We start from the raw sequence: 18,294 nt of genomic DNA, 5'->3' as shown, positions 1-18,294 counted from the left end.
TATTACCATAATGAACAGGGCTTTTCATTTACAAATCCAGAAGTGCTGTGCTGAAGTGCTATCCAATCCAGAGCAGCGGGGAAGATAGGAAAGCCAGGGAGAAGAGAGACAGACATATGGAAAACCAAGTCCCTCTGGACAAAAGAATGGCCAAGGTAAGGACGGGACTCAGGTACCCCAAACAATGTTGCTGCAACTCTTCTTAAAGGCTGCACACTTAATTCAGCAGTAACATTTCACCTTGTGGATTGTCTGGCCACAAATATGCAGAAAAGCAGCAGCTGGTACAGCAACATACATGGTTTATTTCATCACGTCTTGAAAGAACCCAGAAAGGGCCATGGGGGGTCAGGTTCATAGGGACATTTAGGAAAATGCTGCATTGACCTTCAGCAGAGGCAAAACACGATTTGGGGAGGAATTACAGAAATACTGTGATCATTAAGCAATCTATCACAAAATGTGGCCTCTTTTCTTTTTTCTTTTCTTTTTTCTTTTCTTTTCAAACAAAAAATATGTGAACCAAAGTTTCCTTAGAAAGAAAAAAGCTTCAGTCGTGTGATCTGTGTTACTCAGGAAATCAAGCTAGATGATCACAGTTACCACTTCTAGCCCAGAAATATATATATACATATATTAATAATTAAAAGAGAGAGAGAAAAAAAATCTCACGCCAACTTCATTCTCTGTGGTTTTCCCCACGAAGTCCACAGAACCCACTCCTCATCTCCTTGATTTTACAATAAATCTTCATCTACTGATTCTACAAAAGCCTTGGAAATCACATATCTTTTCACTTCCAACTTCTGTGAATAATCAAAACTTTGTTCAACACTACAGCTTTTATTCCAATGCACATAAATAGCTTCTTGACTTGCACAAAACCTGAAACCACTTTAATCAATTCGCTATATATAGTCTGGATAAATACTGATTTTGAGATTCTGGGTATACGGCCAATCCTATGCTATTTGCTAATACTTTGATCTAAATTCACACTATTTTAAGAAGAAATGAAAAATATTCTGAGGAGAACAAAGAAAACAGTAAAGAAATTACAGCCTGTGAAAGCTAGAGGATATGCACATTAGTTAAAAAGTCAACTTGTTCCAAAAGTATTTCAGAAGACAGAAATACATTTAAACTTATCAAAATCTAAAATGCAAATATCTGTAATTTTTTCCTCATTACTCCTACGGGAATTCACTTTTGGTTTTACAGAAATTTTTCACTATGTTAACTATATTTAATAACATGAGTAGACAGTACTACAGTCTAATTGTATGTGCATGTGTGTAATGTACTACTCCATTTTCAATGGCAGCATTATAGTGTAGGTGATTTATGTATGTGCAACAGAAATGGCTATTCTGTAGAAATATCACAGGAAATGACACACAGGAAATAAAACAACACAGACATCTTACAATCATTTCCTAAACTTCTAGTGCAGCAATCTGCTGAGCTCCTGAAAGAACCCAGATGCTGCTGACACGGGGAATGAGCAAACACCAAAAACACATCCTTCTCTCAACATGGTTTCTTGGTCTTGAGAGGAAAGAAGGGTGAACAAGAATATAAGCTATGAAATACTTGGTTATTTGCCACCTGAAAATATTTTTTTGTTAGGTATTAACCATTTACTATTGTCATGGTTCACCTACAATGGCTACGGATGGATGGGGGGGACTCGCAGCGGCTGTGAAAACAAGAAAGCTGAAGATTAATGTGTGGTAAATGCTCAAGTAATGGCTGGGGAAAAGAAAGGCACGTGGAAAAAAAAAAAAAAAAAAAAAAAAGAAATCACAGTAATCCTCATAACAGATCTTTCTCGTCTTCTCCTTTGTCTACCTGCCCCGTTTGGATGTGCTCCTCCTGCTGTGGCACTTGCTGGTGCCCCCCAAGCCCTTGCTGTGACAAGTACACAGATAAAAATTCAGTTCCTGTCCTGTCCGTAATTCAGGGTACAGCAAGGTACCATCAGAGACAACAAAATAGTCAGCTTTGCCAGCATGCAACAGAAAACTACGTTCTGGAAGCCAGATGAGCTCAATAACTTTTTAGCAGGGATTTTTATTAGGAAGTGCTAGAACATAGCTCAGGAGGGTTCAGCTGAATGCACAGCAGAGTACTGCATTTTGTCTAAGCAAATTTTGCCGGTTAAAAATGGTCAGAAAACGAAGAAAAGTATCAGCCTACTTTTATTATTGCTCAATATTCTACTATTCATTTGCAGCCCTTTATTGGAAATTAGAAAATAAGTCAAATATAATAAATATAGAAAATATTTACAAAATATACAAAAACCAGATTTGTCATTAGTGTTCTAGTTTAAGAATCACTATGAGGTATTTTTATGCTATTATTTCCTAGGGAAAAAAAAAAAAAGTTGAATTATGCTACAGGAGTATGAATACACAGAGGTGCACACAAGTACATTACATGACATGTGTGAGGGTGAAAATTGCTTGCAATTTTTTTTCCTTACCCACTAGAGAAATTAGCAGGGCTATTTCAAGACAGAAACCTAGAGAACATTGTTGTGATTCTACAACTGTTTTTTGTTTTGTTTTGGTTTTATTGGTCCATTCCTCAATTTAACCTTCAAGTACACTGAGGTCATATAGCTGGCAAAGAGCTACTTCACCTAAGTAGCAAAGAAATACAGTACAGAAACTACCTTTTGTAACAGCCTGTTCTTAAAAATAGTTTTCTAAATTTCAATAACTAAAACAAACAAACAAAAAAAATAAATTTAAATAACTAAAAAAATCAAAAAACAGGAGTAGAAAAATACCTAGGTAAAATAAAACAGTTGCATTTGGTTTTTCTAGGCAGTAAAGGAATGAACTACTTTCACCAATAATGTATTGTGAATTTTTGTCTTAAGTGAAAGATAGTCTGCCAGTAAAAGCTCGCTTTCCTGTAGATTAAAGAAAGGAAGTTTTGAGAAAATCAATACAAAATTTGCTATAACTAGGTGAAACTTCATACTGTAAAATATTTATATTATTTTCTTAAGGTAATTTAAAAAGATACCTAACACTTTCACTATTACCTAGAAAACAAGGAATCCTGAAATGATTACACATGCTGTGTAAACAGTCAAGACATCTTAAAACACTATGTGTAAAATCTTGGTCCCATTAAGATTGATGGCAAACTTCCCATTAACTTCAATAGGGACAGGATTTCATCCATTGTGCCAACACATAAAGCAGAAAAGGGTAACGAAAAAGCTTTGAAATATAAAACTAAAATAATAAATAAGATTGCTTTAATCACCGCTCCTGATGGCTTTGATCTTCCATGCAGCTTCTGCCCCTCCCTCTCCTACACCAACAAACTGAAGGTTCAATGCTTAAGTAGCTGATTTATCTTACGCTACAACAGTTTTGTACCATACCCTACCCTTTTCACTTTTTCAATTACCAGCAAAACAAACCAACAGATCTTACATGATTGCATTTTAACAAAGCAGGAAAAGATCCACAACATTAAAACTCGGTTTTGTGGTGACTCATGTGCAGCAACAATCCAATCCGGAGCACTGCACTTCCTAAAACTGTTTGGTTTTGGATTTTTTATTTATTTATTTATTTTTAAGGTTAGTGGGAAGTTCCCTAGTGATTGGTGTGCAAGATACCTTATCAGAGATGCAGGAAAGTGGGTGGAACCATTTGGTTCCCATTCAAATGCTGTTCTCCTCGCAAATGAAAAGGCATTTCGCCATTTCGCAATTATATTGTCACCTCTTCAGATATACTTCAGAGACTTCAAAGGAAGAACATTTCTGGAAATCAAATGGCTGGGTAGGTCCAAGGGGAGGAATATACCTAAAGGCCAAATGTCTTCCACAAGATACTGGACTATGACAACAGCTGTTACTCATATACAAACTGCCTACTTAGGTGTACCTAGACAGCAGCTGGGTCAGTATTTGAAAAGTATTTCACACAATGCCTAAATGAATTATCTGTGGCTACATTTACTGGCCCAGTCAAGTGAAACCTAAATTTAGTAGCATTGTGGAAACTTCTACACTGTTCAGTGCACTTCCAGAACTACTTAATTGTTTGTTATTTCTGTCTTCAATTTAGCACACCTGATTTGTTGAGATTCAATAATAATTACTTTTGAATACCAGCAATAGGTCAGACAGAAAATTCTGCAGTAGGAAAGTGTAAGATAAGATAAGTTTTTGAAGGACTAGCTCTATATGCAAATTCACATAAAGATGCAGATGTTCCTCTGTACACCTTAATTTCAAATTTTCTGAACTAGTTCCTATTTGCAAGACCAGGCATGGACTATAAGCAATAACATAGAATATCAGCTAAATGTTTCTGTGACTGAACTGAACAAGGACAAATTTGTAGGATCCAGATAATTGCTGAGCAGACAAAACAGGACCAAGTAACACCACCTTACATTAGCATTCTCTTCCTACCAAGTAATAAGAGGTGATGTGCTCAAGACCAAGATTCTCAAAGCAAGAAGGATTTTGGACGAACTCAAGGACAAAGGTGGAAGTGCTGAAAAAGTAACAGCACAATGTTTTTGACTGGGGTTAATTAAAACCTCAACATTTCACAGAGACGTTTTAATTTTGAGAAATGGTTTATTTAAGAGAATTTTCAAGAAATTCTCACAATTCTCCAAAACCTACAGGTTACAAGAAATCCAGCCTAATCCCCTGCTTTGCCCAGTTCTGAGCAATCCAGAATTAAAAGATCTCCAAGCCTTGTGAGGCTGAACACAGATAGAAGCCATAAGCATAGGTGTCACCAATACCAGGGCTGTAACCACCAAGCCTGCTATCCACACACTTCCCAAACAAAAAATCTCATGTTGTCATCTGAAAACAGATATTTTAATACATTTAATGCACTATCTACAGAAACTATTTGAAGGGTTCTTTTCCCCTTTTCCATCACAGAACAGAAATTAATCATAGAAACTTAAAAGTTGTCTGGGGAAGGTAAACTACTGCTACCACTCCTCTCCTGTGCAGAGCCCCCATGCATCCACACCTGGGCCAGTGATTTGAGATAGACGGACCTGGATATGCCTGTGCTCTGCTGCAGCTCTTCTGCAATGAAGGGGCAGACACATACAAGGCTGTAACGGTTTGGCCAATATAAAGAACTGGCTGATTATGTAACTCCAGGTTTTTAAAATGCAATGCAGGAAAGATCTGATTAATTTAATTTTAAGGAAAAAAAGAAAGAAAAGAAAAAAAAACTCTGATAAATCTGCGTAGATGACACTACTTTGGTGAGGAAGAAAGATTATGCCATAAGGTTTTGCAGGATGTTGGGAAAAGGGAGCAGAAGTGCGAGCTTATTTTCAGGAGTGCACATCTCTGGGAGCAGACGTAAAGAAGAAGCTGTCAGAATTTCAAACAGGGATTTCCATATCCTCTTGATTGCAGTGCTGAGGCTTAGGTGGGAGAATAATGATCTACCCTGACTGACAGCTCAGTTAAAATGACTCCCAGAGAAATATAAACTTAGTCAAACACTCCTTCTGCTCTGGTGGTGCTCAGGCACAGAGCACTGCCATTTGCGCTCAAAGCCTGGCCTTGCAAAGCAGGAAAAGCCTGCTCTGATGTTCACCGTGTGTGGGAGCTACACTACCTACCCATACCAAGTCCCTACCACCTCACATCACAGCGGAGGAGGAAGGAGCCATCCTGAATGACAGGCAAGCTACTTTCCAGTGACTGCAGCACAGGAGCAGGCACACAGCTATATTTCTACACCCACAGCACACTCCCGGCAGCTCTACAGGGGCAGGGTGTCACTGCACACCTTTCATCTCAACATCTTGCCAGCAGGACAAGGATATAAGAGTGCCAGACTGAATACAGGTAGCTGAGAGAACTGCTCTGTTGCTGGAGGGTAGCATCATTAAACTTTGTCAGGCATGCTTAACTTTTCACTGCCTTCTTTAGTTAGGCTGATGATCTTTGCTGACAGCACCACTGAGGAATGGAGGAATGAACCATGATCAAGAACACAGGCAACTGGTAAATTCATATACATCTAGGAAATATAGGAAATAAGCACAACTAGCCAACTTTGGAGATATAAGCATTATTTTAACCTGAAGTCTTTAGGGTCTTATATGTTCCTTCTAGAGTTACATTGGAAAAAAAAAACAAAACACGCTAGATTGAATTTTTTAGACAGTCAGTAACATGGCCCTAGGTTTGCTGAGTTCCTCAACTGCTGCCTGTCAGTCAGAAGCTACCTCCTGAATATGGACCCTAGCCAGCAGGCTGCAAGGATACCCTCAGCAGACCTCCCCTTTCTTCCCCTTCCCCTGCGTATTGTGAACCTTTCCTCTTCTAGGCTACATCTCAAGGTTAGTAACAGAGGCTTCCCCAAATAGCCACAAGTTTCTTTCTGCCAGGTGCCTGCCTTGTCTTATATGAATTGTGAATGTATCCTGTTGATATTGAATTTATAGGTCAGTTGAAGAGTTTTTAAGGCTGCTCTGTTCCATGGTTTCAGTGAAGGCACCGGTGCGTACCTTCCTCCCTATCTTTGATTATGCTTCCTGATCATTCTATCACGAATCTGCAAATCAGGATGTTATTTTTCTTTCCTCCCCTGGATCTACAGACTTCTGTTTGACATTTCCTCATCCAATCAACCACACGACTAAGACTTGCACTTGGAAAAGAGATAAAGAACCAAGCCTTGCGTTTAATTACTTTAACCTAGGAACAATTTGTTGCGAGACTCTACAGATGGAGTTATGATCATATCTTAATCAAAAATCTGAGTCCACAGACTTACTGCATATGCCAGCAATGCTGGGCCATAATTAAACAGCTATTAAAGTAAGCACGCAGTGACCTACTTATCTCAATTATACATCAGCTCTGCTTCAAAAGAGACTCCTCTGAAAAAGCAGGTGTCCGTCTTCCTCGGGCTGCACCACCACTGAAGATCCAGCATGAAAAGACACAGCCAGGTGCTTCACCCTCAGCACCTCTTGCTAATATAAGCTAACATCTTCCTAATTCACTCCTGCACCAGGTATAACAAATTGCTCCCCAGCGCAGCTTTGAAGCTGGTGCCTACTATGTGCGTGCATGCCTGTGTCTTCCGAGTGGTGCCCAAGGGCAGGCCGATACTTTGAAACCTGAACGCCACGCACAGTGAGCGGGTTCTTTGGCCTTGTGAATCAGTGGCCCTCAGGCCTGGGGAGCCTAAGCTCCTTGAAGTGCAGCCCTGCAAAGGAAGCAGTCCATCTGCTGCCTTCTGGCCACCCGGCATGATGGTAGGAGATGCACCTCAACAGACACCTCATTAGGGTCGGGTGTTGCCCCACTCGAGCCTGTGCTAAGCCAGTAAGTCAAGGCAGGGCCTGCAGGGTATCGATGCTTTCCTCATGAGACCAGGTTTTAAACCATCTCTATCTCCAGAATGTACCTTGACGGAAACATTGACAAAGTCCAGATGGTTATTAATACTAACAAGAGCCTGCGTAGCTCCTCTTGTACCGGGTGGTTGCTCTAACAAAATCCAGCTACAACACAAGGATAGAAACAATCAAACTTGTTACTGTGATTCACTGAGGAATTTCAGGTTGTAAAGATGAACAGATGGCACTTGCAAGCTTTACTCAATATCTTAGATTATTTTAATTAGATTCCTGCTCAAGTCAGTCTGCTGGCCTACAGTCATAGACCCCAGGTTTCAAAGCAACCTTAGGAATCCCATTGCTCTGTCTGATAGAAACCACTATGTCAGGGAACTGCTGCAGGCACGGCTCCTGCTGCTTCCACCCCAGGAACTGGTCAGTAGGTAATTAACACAGCAGAATTAAAGGGATAGTCCAAAAATGCAGCTACGCCTTAGCCAAAATGCAAATTAATGCTTTAATGCACCACATTGCTTTGTAATTTTAGGATGTTTACAGTATCTTTATCATTAGGAACTATATGCCGTAATTTTCTCTTCCATGCCTCCACAGAGTTTGCAAATTCACCTTCTGCTGCTGACAAATTCGCTCTCTGCTTTTTGGAAAACTACAGGTGATCACAATCAAAATGAAACAACATGTACTGACCATTAACAAATGTGAGAAACTTGCAAGGCAATGAACAGTAAATCTATGCCATAGCACTGAAACATGGCAAAAAACACCAGCAGGCTCAGAGGATTGTAGGACCCAGTCCCCAACAGATACCAGTCTTGGTACGTTTTATAAACAGGTCCAATATTTCTTTTAAATAAGGAAATAAACAGATGAAACAAATAAACAAACAGATAAATAAATAATTCCCTCCAGGTTGACTAACATAGCTAAACTATGACTTCACAAATGCTGCAGCCTATATAATCTCAGTGACACTTGTAACCTGAGGCAGCAAAGCATAGCACAATATGCTGGAACAATAAGTCTGGTTATACTAATCACGATGGCACGGCATCACAGTTGTCCTTTTTTCAAAGCCAATTAGAAGCTGGCTGTTTTGGGGTTGTTTGCTTGCATAATTTTGTTTTTTGGAAAAGGGAAAAATGGAAAATTCAAAAGAGCTTCCACACTGTTGTAATCATGTTTAGCATAGCACTGACTGCTCTTGCAAATCCATTCTGATATTTTCTGAATTTATAAGCTAGTATTAATAATAACCTGTCTTTTTTATAAAGAGTCAACTCAGCTAACCAAACAACAGCAAATGGAGAGCTCATGCAAATTAACTTCAGTGGCACTGGTGCCCTAAGTTCCTTTCAAGTTGCAAAGCTCTAAAGTCATTACAAAATGTAGCAAAGCTCCATTATATACTCATTTTAAGAGACTAGATAGTTACAAAATAAGCAATGATTTATATAAATTTTTTATTTTTTTTTAATTTTATCTAATGTCACATAACAATCAGCTCTAAGAGTCACCTGCTTGGTGTGCATCAGCCAAAGAAAAACCTGCACCTTGGAGAATTCCCTTGCTTATGCAGCATCAGTTTGCCCCAGAGTAGTTTGTCAAGCAAGAAAAGCAATCTTGTTGCAGCACAGGAAGGGTTACAATCTCTCTGAAACTGCAACCCTTCAGTGGATGTGCTGAAGACATGGTTGAAGATGACAGCTCCTGGGGAATGAAGATGAACTGGATGCATTCACATCCAGCCCTGCTTCCTTGGACTTTGTGATGTGCAAAACTGCCCACAGGCCTGAACATCTTAAAAGATGGTTTTATCAGGCTTACACAGTTGGTTACTGCTACAAAGCCCAAACACGCCTGGATTTTGTGTTAAGTAGTAGCATACGTAGGGTAGTACATAGCATGGTTTTGAGAAAACACTGTGGGTTTTGTTTGTTTGTTTTTCAATTCATAATGGCTAACAATGCTCAGGAATTCAAAATAATGAAAAGTTGAATAAACACTCTCCCATCACCCTTTTATAAAACACTATGATTAAACCTTTTAAAATCTCTAAAACAACCTCTTTGCTTCACATGACTAAACTAAAAGGGGGGGAGGGGGGAATAAGGAAACCTGCCTTTTCAAAAGCACAGTTGCACAAGGTCTTTCAAATCTGCAACAAAAGTCTGTCTCTCTCTCTCATATGCCATGCATAAAATCTGTGACTAGAGCAGAAAGACATCTGATAATTAGCAGAACTAAAATTTAATGCTGCTCTGTGCTTTGAGGACAGAGAGAGATCAGGAATAGGGCAACTCTGCTGGCAATTTTCTGTCTAATTCTGGAATGATGCAGACTGCACCAGAAACTGCTCATCCTTTCCATCTCCTTTGATAGACAGACATTTACCACATCATAACACTCTTAATAGCTGGGCAGGAAAAAGCCTAAACCCCTCCCTCTCCCTCCTTAAGTTAAGTATAGAAAACTGCATCTATGCTATTTACGGATTTGAACCCTTGTCTGTACTGAAGTTTTGTAAATATAGACCATTTTGAAGTCAAAGGCATTAAGAGTTGGATCAACGCCTCCAGAGGAGCAACTCAGATGGCCTCGATTTCCCCCAGTGCTGGTGTTCGCTACTGGTTGACTCTAATTCCTCAAAGGCATTCAGCCAAAATGAAATGTAAGACCCAGGGACTAATGCAAAATTTAAGCTGTCTGTTCCTGGACCTTGGCCCATAATTGTCTCATAATCTAATTTATACATTCAAAAATAAGCAAACCAACAAAATAGAAACAAACAAACCTTGCATCATTATTTGCTCTCTGCATGCCTTGTTTCCCACTGCATCCTGAAGTAAAAGCACAGGACTGGGGTGTATTCTTAACACTGCCACCGCCACTTCATGAGCTGGAGAATTTTTTGCTGGAAGTCTCTGTTTTTGTAGTGCTGGCAATCTGAAAAACAAAAAACATTTTGTTAACATGTGGACGCCTGGATACATTAGAAATAAGTTTAGTTCTGAAGCACTGCCAGCTAAATCATTAAACTCTCACGCAAAGACAACAACTCGTGCAAAAAGAGCGGCTAGAAGCACCTCCACTGAATTCACACATCGCGTGAGCATTCTGTGTGCATCACCCATGCACAGCAGCTAAAAACCTCTTTCTTTATCCAGAGGCAACATAGAAACCAGCAATGCAACATATGTCAACAAGAGGAATTTTTCTTGAGCTGTCAAGGTTTGCTCTAAAGAGGGGTCTGCTCTGCAGTAGCTCATTTATCTCCACCCTGCCTGCTCAACCAAGAAAGAAGGCTTGAAAGGGGCCATTCCCACCATGGTCCTGTTTCTACAGTGGCAGCACTGACTGTGAGAGGTGCCTATCAAATCCCAGCCATGACCTCTGCAAGACAGCCGTGCCTCAGCTTCAAAGACCTCCTGTAGAAGTTTGCTTGCACCAGCCCAGCCAGGCTCTGGAGAGCCGCCCTCTGGTTTTGAGCAGATGGACGTGGACTAACCTGCTGCTCTTTGCCTTCACTGCCTGAAAATGATAAGACAGAAGACTGCTCCACTTGTTCAATGTGAATGCACTGAAGGCAACGTCTAACTGAGCTCCCCAGAGCTGGCAAGAAGAACTTGCTCTACAAATTCTGTCATTTTCATGCTGCAAAGTGTCAGACTGTATTACAATATTTTCTGTGATGTTTAAATTGGCAAGGTTGATTTTCAACAGCTTCTTCACGGCACACAGCACCTTGTCATAAAAATATGCTCATTTGTACAACACTTAAACTGACAAACTACAGCAGAATTAAAACTAACACAAGAGTTTTATTATACTTCTGCTTCAAGAGGCAGATCTTGCTGAAAAGCCTGGTGATGGAGATGGCATGGAACAAAACATATTCTCAGTTAAAACATTACATGTAAACACATGAAATACTAGCTAGTGGTTGCTCTTCCATCTGAGCTGTCAAGCAGAAAAATAGGGCAACATAGTACTAGAAGTTTTCTTTTAGTAAGTTTATTCAGTGTAATTAGAGCATGTTCCTCCTCTGCAATAGTCCAAAACTAACTGAAAACAAACACTGCCCCATTAAAATAAAATGCAGACAAAACAGCAAATAATACTAGCTGCAAAGCCACAATACAAAAGGGACAAATTAACAATGGACCAGCAAAGTAAAGAGCGGTATCAGGCTGCAAGTTACACCCAAAAGGAAACATGAGTAATAAGGTTTAAGTAATATTCTTCTTAGCTCTTATCAGAAAACCCACTTTCTAACTATGAAATAGAGACTTGCTTTGCTGGTGGGGAAGAGTAAGTATCTATCTACAACAAACATTCAGAGCACATGACCAAAACTTGCCTCATCTTTGCTGTGAGAGTGTCAAGTGCTGCAGAGAAGGGCTGTGAGTGCCACAGCAATAGAGTTCAGTTAACACTGTGCTGACCTAAGCAGCAGGGATCCCTTCTGTAGCAAAATTCACAGCGAAGCTAACGTGACTGACATGTATTTTTCTCATTGGTAGTTTTCTCACCCAGTGGCATGGTATAGCTCTGCTCCTCAAACAAGGCAGCTCTTTCTTCACTATGATACCCAGCTCCTAAACACCAACAACTAGGACGTGAAATATTTAAATGGCAGTTTGCTCTTACCCACATGAATTTTTGCAAAATGAATTTAGAAGTACCCTTTCTCTTTCTATGTTCCAACTCACTGCAGAGTGCTGCTTGAGCATTTTCCTTTTCCTACCAGAACCACAGTCGTATACAGATGGGCTTCTTTACTGATGCTTTGATAGGAATGGAGTGAGAATATTCAAGAGCTGGGAGATGCTAAATGCAAGACCCACATCAATGTATGCATGTGATTTCAGCAATGTAGAGTTAAACTCTATCCTCACATGCAAACCTGACTCACCTGGATCTTTGCTGACCCATAGCTATAGGGGAAATGTAGTTGTCTGTTAGCTACTTACAGCTGTAGTGGCCTCATGACACCAAAACTCAGTCATCCAAGATTTGTAAATTTATAAAGCTAAAACATTTAAATCTGGGCAAAAACTGGCAGGAATGAGGGCACATGCTTATAGCAGGCAGGTAGTCGACTACTTTTGATAATGAAAGAACCAGTTATGGGGAAGTAACAAAATACTTCCCTACCCGTCAAGTTTTACATGGAGATATATCAAGGCCTATAAGGGAGTTTGTCTGATGTGTTCCCAACACTCCCAATGACCTAACTCTCAGGGAGGTCATAACATGCCCACACAAAAATGTCCATCAAATGTTGAAAGAAGTTTGCCATGGTAAACACAAATTTTGCAGCAATTCTCTGCCAGTTCTGCAAAACCCATCTTCCCATTTCTGCAGTCTTGAATAATAAAGCTTCACACACGGATGATCCCAAAGAATGGTAGCATGTTGCTGCATACATACAAAGCTTTACTCATTCAGGTATCTTTTAAAAGCTGGCTAGGAGGAAACAGACATTACATCAATGATCTTACAATGCTCCTCTTACTTCTTTCCCAAAACAAGCTCTTTAGTACCAACTATTCTCATTAAACTTCTACTCAGGGTGAAGCACTTCTGAAGGAATCAATCTGAAAAAAATCTTTCATGCATCAGGAAAAAAATGGAAAAAGGTACAAAAAGAGAGAGAAAGTAAGACAAAGAACTGCCACACTAAGCTAACACAAACTTCACACATCTCAGAAAGCAGTACTATCCTCCAGTCTACTAACCATGCTAAAATCCTATGCACTAAACATGGCAAATACAGCACAAAAGGGTCTACCATTTAGTTAAGGACAGACATGTAGGCATAGCTGATAATGTCTTTAAAAAAAATAGATTAGACAGTAAGCATCATGGCATTAGAACCTGAGTTTGCCATTAATCTTGTACTTCTTCTGAATAAGGCAGGGTAAACAAAAATAAATGCCAGTGAATGGCTAACTGGTATGACAGTGAGGTCAGACATAATATCATGGGACCTGTTCCTGCTTACAGAATAAGAAAACAAAGGGGAAAAAAAAAAAAAACAAAAAAACACAACAACTCTTTCAGCCCCATCACACCATTCTTAATGTGCAAATGTACTAGACACACATGGCAGTCATTCGATCATTCTTAACCTCTGACTGATCCTATAAAAAGAAAAATATGAACACCTTGTTAACATTATTTACATATAATTCACTGATTCTACACAAAAGCAATGATCACCACTGAAAGCTTCTACCTCTCTAATCATCAGTTTAATTAGCAAGATGATCATTGATTAATCCACCTGAGTCACTCTGGAGAAGGTGTGACTGAACAGAAATCATTCCACCCCAGATAAAGGTACATTAATTAGTTCTGGATTAAACTGCTTTCCTCTTCATTCAACTTCAAGAAAAGGAGGAGAAGTTAAAAAAAAAAAAAAAAAAAAAAAAAAAAGAAAAAGGCAAAAAGACCCATAACATAATAACAAAAACATTTTGGTATTATACTTCTGAGGTATTTATTTTATGTTACTTTATCCTTTAGGAAGGTTCACACCTTCTTGCCTTGAATTTCATTGGCATCTATTTAACTTTGTGAATTATTGTGTTTCTGCAAAATAAACAAACCTGAGTTCAATACATATTTGCAAAGCCCTGCCAAAAAAACATAGCCACGAATTAGTTGGCTCTGCCGAGCCGTAAAGGATGACACTAATGCCTGACTGGAATGTACACAGCATTACATACATACCACAACTGAAACCAGGCATACTCCCATACAGCAAGTGAGTTTCAGTGTCCCACCTAGGGAGACAATCAAACAGAAAATCTTATTTGAAGCTTTCATCGCTCTTTTTTTAAGCTCTCTGCCCTCATCAAAAGCTCTCCATCTGAAGGCTGGCCTATGGGCTGATCATGAGGTTTTAGCCCTGAAAAATGCATAACCATTCCTTGACCATACCTGTATACCACAGAAGACATTGCGCTTAACTTGGCAAAGCTCATGTGTCACCTGTACTTAAGGTCACAATTCTGTCTGCTGATGCTCTGAATAGCTAGCAGGACTGGGTAAGTTTTGTCTTTCCATGAAGATCCCCTCCTGGCCTCTACACATTAACAGAAAGCATCTCCTGGCCTCTACACATTAACAGAAAGCATCCCTTCTGCTTCCTAGCTGTCTGTGACCAAGGGAGAGAGGCCATCTCCTTCTCATAGGTCTGGAGGCAGAGTGGCTGGTCCCCAAGTAAATTCAACCAAATAACCCTCCTGCTCCATTTCCCTTCATCCTGGAAGGTCTCCTGCAAGGTGGTGACTCAGCTCTGCATACAGGAGCAGCCCAATCCCTCTTCTGGTCACCAGAAAGTGACATTCGAAAGGCAGGCGTGGGAGAGACCAGACAGCCAGGCCAGGCAGGACAGGGAAGGAGGAGCAGGAACAGTCTTCCACAACCTAAATTACATGCTTTGTATCAGGCTTCTCCTGATACTTTGCATTATTCATTGACTTTGAAAGCTCAAGCCACCACGCAGGACACACCACAGTCCTGCAGAAAGTCTGGTACATGGACAGAAAGGATTTTTCCATTGGCCTCTGCCAATGTAATACATAATCAATATGTGGCATCAACAGAAGTCAAGTGAGAAAACTCATCCCACATCAACATGCCGTTTTTAGAGCATCCAGAATAAAACCTTTGTGGGCCACTTCTCTGTTGCCGCTATGCCTGCTAGTGGAGAGGGTTTTTTTTTTTTTTTCTGAAATCAGTTATTTCAAGGATATTTAATTAAGAACCTATGGAGAGAAGAAAATATGCCTATGTTACTGCAAAGGACTGAGGCCAGCAACTACGTTTTATTGAGACTTCTGACGGTCGTAGACACCCATACGTCAGTTTGGAGACACAGACTTAAACAGAGGGTGACTGATTGGAAAGGGACACATCAGAACTGAACCCAATCTATTTGAAATTAAATGCAAAACCCCAGCTTTCCAGTGCTGATGGTGTTCAATCTGCAGAGAGCGTGAACAAGGCCCCAGCTCCAACTTGGTAGTCTCGATTTCAAAACATTTTTGCAGTGAAGCAACTTAAGAAAACAAACATTCCTAGCCAGGCAGAGATCAGTCATAAACGTCTTCTGAAATGGAGATGAACTCCCTTATTGTGTATTTAAAGCAACACTATAAACCAGGCCATATCTATATAAAGCAACACTGTGGGCTTAAAGCAACAGCGGTATTATTCTCTGTTGGAGCTTGGACTGAACACCCCAGGAGTGACCACGAACATTGCTACTGTTCAGGAACAGACCTGCAGATATGGGAAGCTAAGAAAGAAAAAAAAATATATGCTTGATAGAAACAGTCACTCAGGCAGAATCCATCCATTTCACAAATCTTACATTATAATGAGTATTCAATAGAAAACACAAGGGAAGAAAAAAAGTTACAAAAATAGTAATAATAAAAAGCAGTTTATTTCCTAAGTTCCTAAGCAAGACGTAAAAAAAAAAAAAAACTCAAACAGAAAAAAAAAATTAGAGATGGTTTCTGTGAAATTCTCCATGAAGCCAACAAAGCCAAAAAAAGTCATACATAGGAAGGTGAGCTGCAGATTCCCCAAAAGCTAGGCAACGTTATCCATGGGTTATTGCTTACATTTGATGGCAGACACCAAATTTAACTGACATCTACACTTTACAGATACCATGTTATAAGAAATGCTTGAGAATACAGAACTTTTTTGAAGTACTTTATTTTGCCATTTCTAGCATATTACCTCAGCACCCTAGCTCCCTGGAAATCACCCACCATTAACTCCAGCTGTCAGGTAGATCCAGGTGTAATTCACCCACTGATTAAATCTTAACTAAAATTTTATAATACGGACGCCTTAAACTGCGTAATTGTTTTAGCTTGCTCTATAGCCCCTATGTTTTTTCTAAATTAAAAGCATAAAGTTAACACCGATGATAACATTTGCACTCACGCAAGTTTTAATTAAACAGCATTTTTGTTGATGGGAGCATGCTTTTAAGACACTAAGCACGTTCTCAGTGCTGAGGAACAGACATTACTGGATATCCCCATAGCCTAACAGTAGTGTATCATGACTGCTGTAGGTTGCTAGGACATCCATGGTAACATTCACCTTTGGGTGTACAATGTGAATCAGAAAGGCCACAAAACGCCATTCTTCATCACTGCTAGTGCAGTAGATTAGTAGCAAGACTGTAAAATCAGCCTAGGCATTTATACTCAGCAGGCAATTATCCATTTGTTGCCATCCTGAGCTATTTCTTAGCCCACTAACTCAGCCAAGACTAGAGGATGGCAAGTGTTTCCTTCTCCCTGTCCACCTCACCTGCCCAAATACAAGTTCTCCAGAAAAGTTCCTGGTGCCTCTCTGTTATCACAGCTTTGAAAGCAAAGATCTGTTTCAGTTACTGCAAAAAACATTCCCCCTACAGCTGCTTATACCAGTTAGCACCTCACGCTAGGAGCAGCATTTTGTGCCTTCTGAGTGAGCTAATCCTCCACAAATGGCTTAAGACAGGAAGAAGCGAGAGTCACCAATGCCATCATAAGTCTGAAAGAACAACATAAATGGGGGAGCAAGGAGCCCAGACTACATGAAGCCTTTAGACCTTGACTGGAGTGATGCTGATGCATCAGCAACCACTTCATTTCCACTCTCCTGAACTCCTCAGATCTACCCTCAGTCTTGGCATCAACCTCAAGCCATCAAACTCAGAATCACAGAATCACAGAATCACAGAATTTTCTAGGTTGGAAGAGACCTCAAGGTCATCGAGTCCAACCTCCAACCTAACGCTAACAGCCCTCCACTAAACCATATCCCTAAGCTCTACATCTAAACGTCTTTTGAAGGCTTCCAGGGATGGTGACTCCACCACAGGGATACTCTGTTATCCCTATTTGTTCAATAGCTTAAAGTTAGCACGTGTTAGAGATTGTTTTTTTTTTTTTTTTTTTTTTCAACTTTCTTAAAACATCTCAGTAGCATTTTCATACTCTACTATTTAATTTAATTATTTAATAGATATTAAATATATCTATTTTTAATAGATAGCTCCACCCCTTCTACAGAGAGCTGAGCTCCTTTTGACTCCCAGAGGAGTGACTTTAAAATAACAAAAAAAAACTATTGGTAAAATCCTAAAACTTAACAGTCCTAGAGCCCCACAGAAAACTGGGAGAAAAACAGCTAAGACAGAAAGGTGATTTTCAAAGTTTGTTCTCAAACTTTGTGCAGCACATCCTAGGCAGTTCTGAGAGTGGTATATGGACCAGACTATAAATTCTACTCTCAGCTACGTCAGAAACTATTGCATGAATGATTACAGTAGTGAATGAATGAAGCAGCAATTTCAACTGCTTTTCAATTATTGTCTCAAGTATGCTTTGGCATAAAGCTCTAGTGAATTTGGAAGACCATAAAACACCCAGATACCTTCTTCTCTGACAAAAACAGAGGCAGCTGGCACCGCAGGGCTGCCCAGCCTGGCACTTGGTACAACTGATCATATTCCTTACCCCAGGCATGCACAGAGGCTGGTGGGGTTGAAGCATGTTTTATATAGTGGGTGTATTAAAAGATTTTATCACCAAGCCTCTAACCTGCTCACATGAGCATGTGCAAATAATGATTTTTACCAACCTATCCAAGCTGATGAATCTGGGTTAATTTCAATGGGGCTGCGAAAGGCATCTTGACTCCTCTTCTCTACTCCCTGAAGGTATAACAACTCTTTGAAGGAATGGCTGGCTAAATAAGGTTGACAAACCTCTCTAATTTCTGTAATGCATTCTTTCAAAAGCAGTTGGAGTAATTTTGTTGAAAATCTTTCCAAGAGGTTTCAGCCTGAAGCAGAAAAAACAGTGTGGAAATTTT

General features: G+C 39.9%; 1 protein-coding gene across 3 annotated transcripts in view; it reads right to left on the bottom strand.

Annotated features, from left to right (window-relative positions):
• TIAM2 (TIAM Rac1 associated GEF 2) overlaps positions 1-18,294 on the bottom strand; it is a 169,959-nt gene that overhangs the window by 127,096 nt on the left and 24,569 nt on the right. For all 3 annotated transcript variants that reach the window (XM_082755843.1, XM_082755848.1, XM_082755847.1), the window contains exon 2: positions 10,190-10,341. The gene's annotated coding sequence lies outside the window, so the exon portion shown is untranslated. The remainder of the gene's footprint in view (positions 1-10,189; positions 10,342-18,294) is intronic.

This window comes from Aythya marila, assembly GCF_965140915.1.
Source record: "Aythya marila genome assembly, chromosome: 3".
Lineage (NCBI taxonomy): Eukaryota > Metazoa > Chordata > Aves > Anseriformes > Anatidae > Aythya > Aythya marila.
Note: the sequence above shows the minus strand (reverse complement) of the source record. Positions and strands in the feature narration are given on the sequence as shown.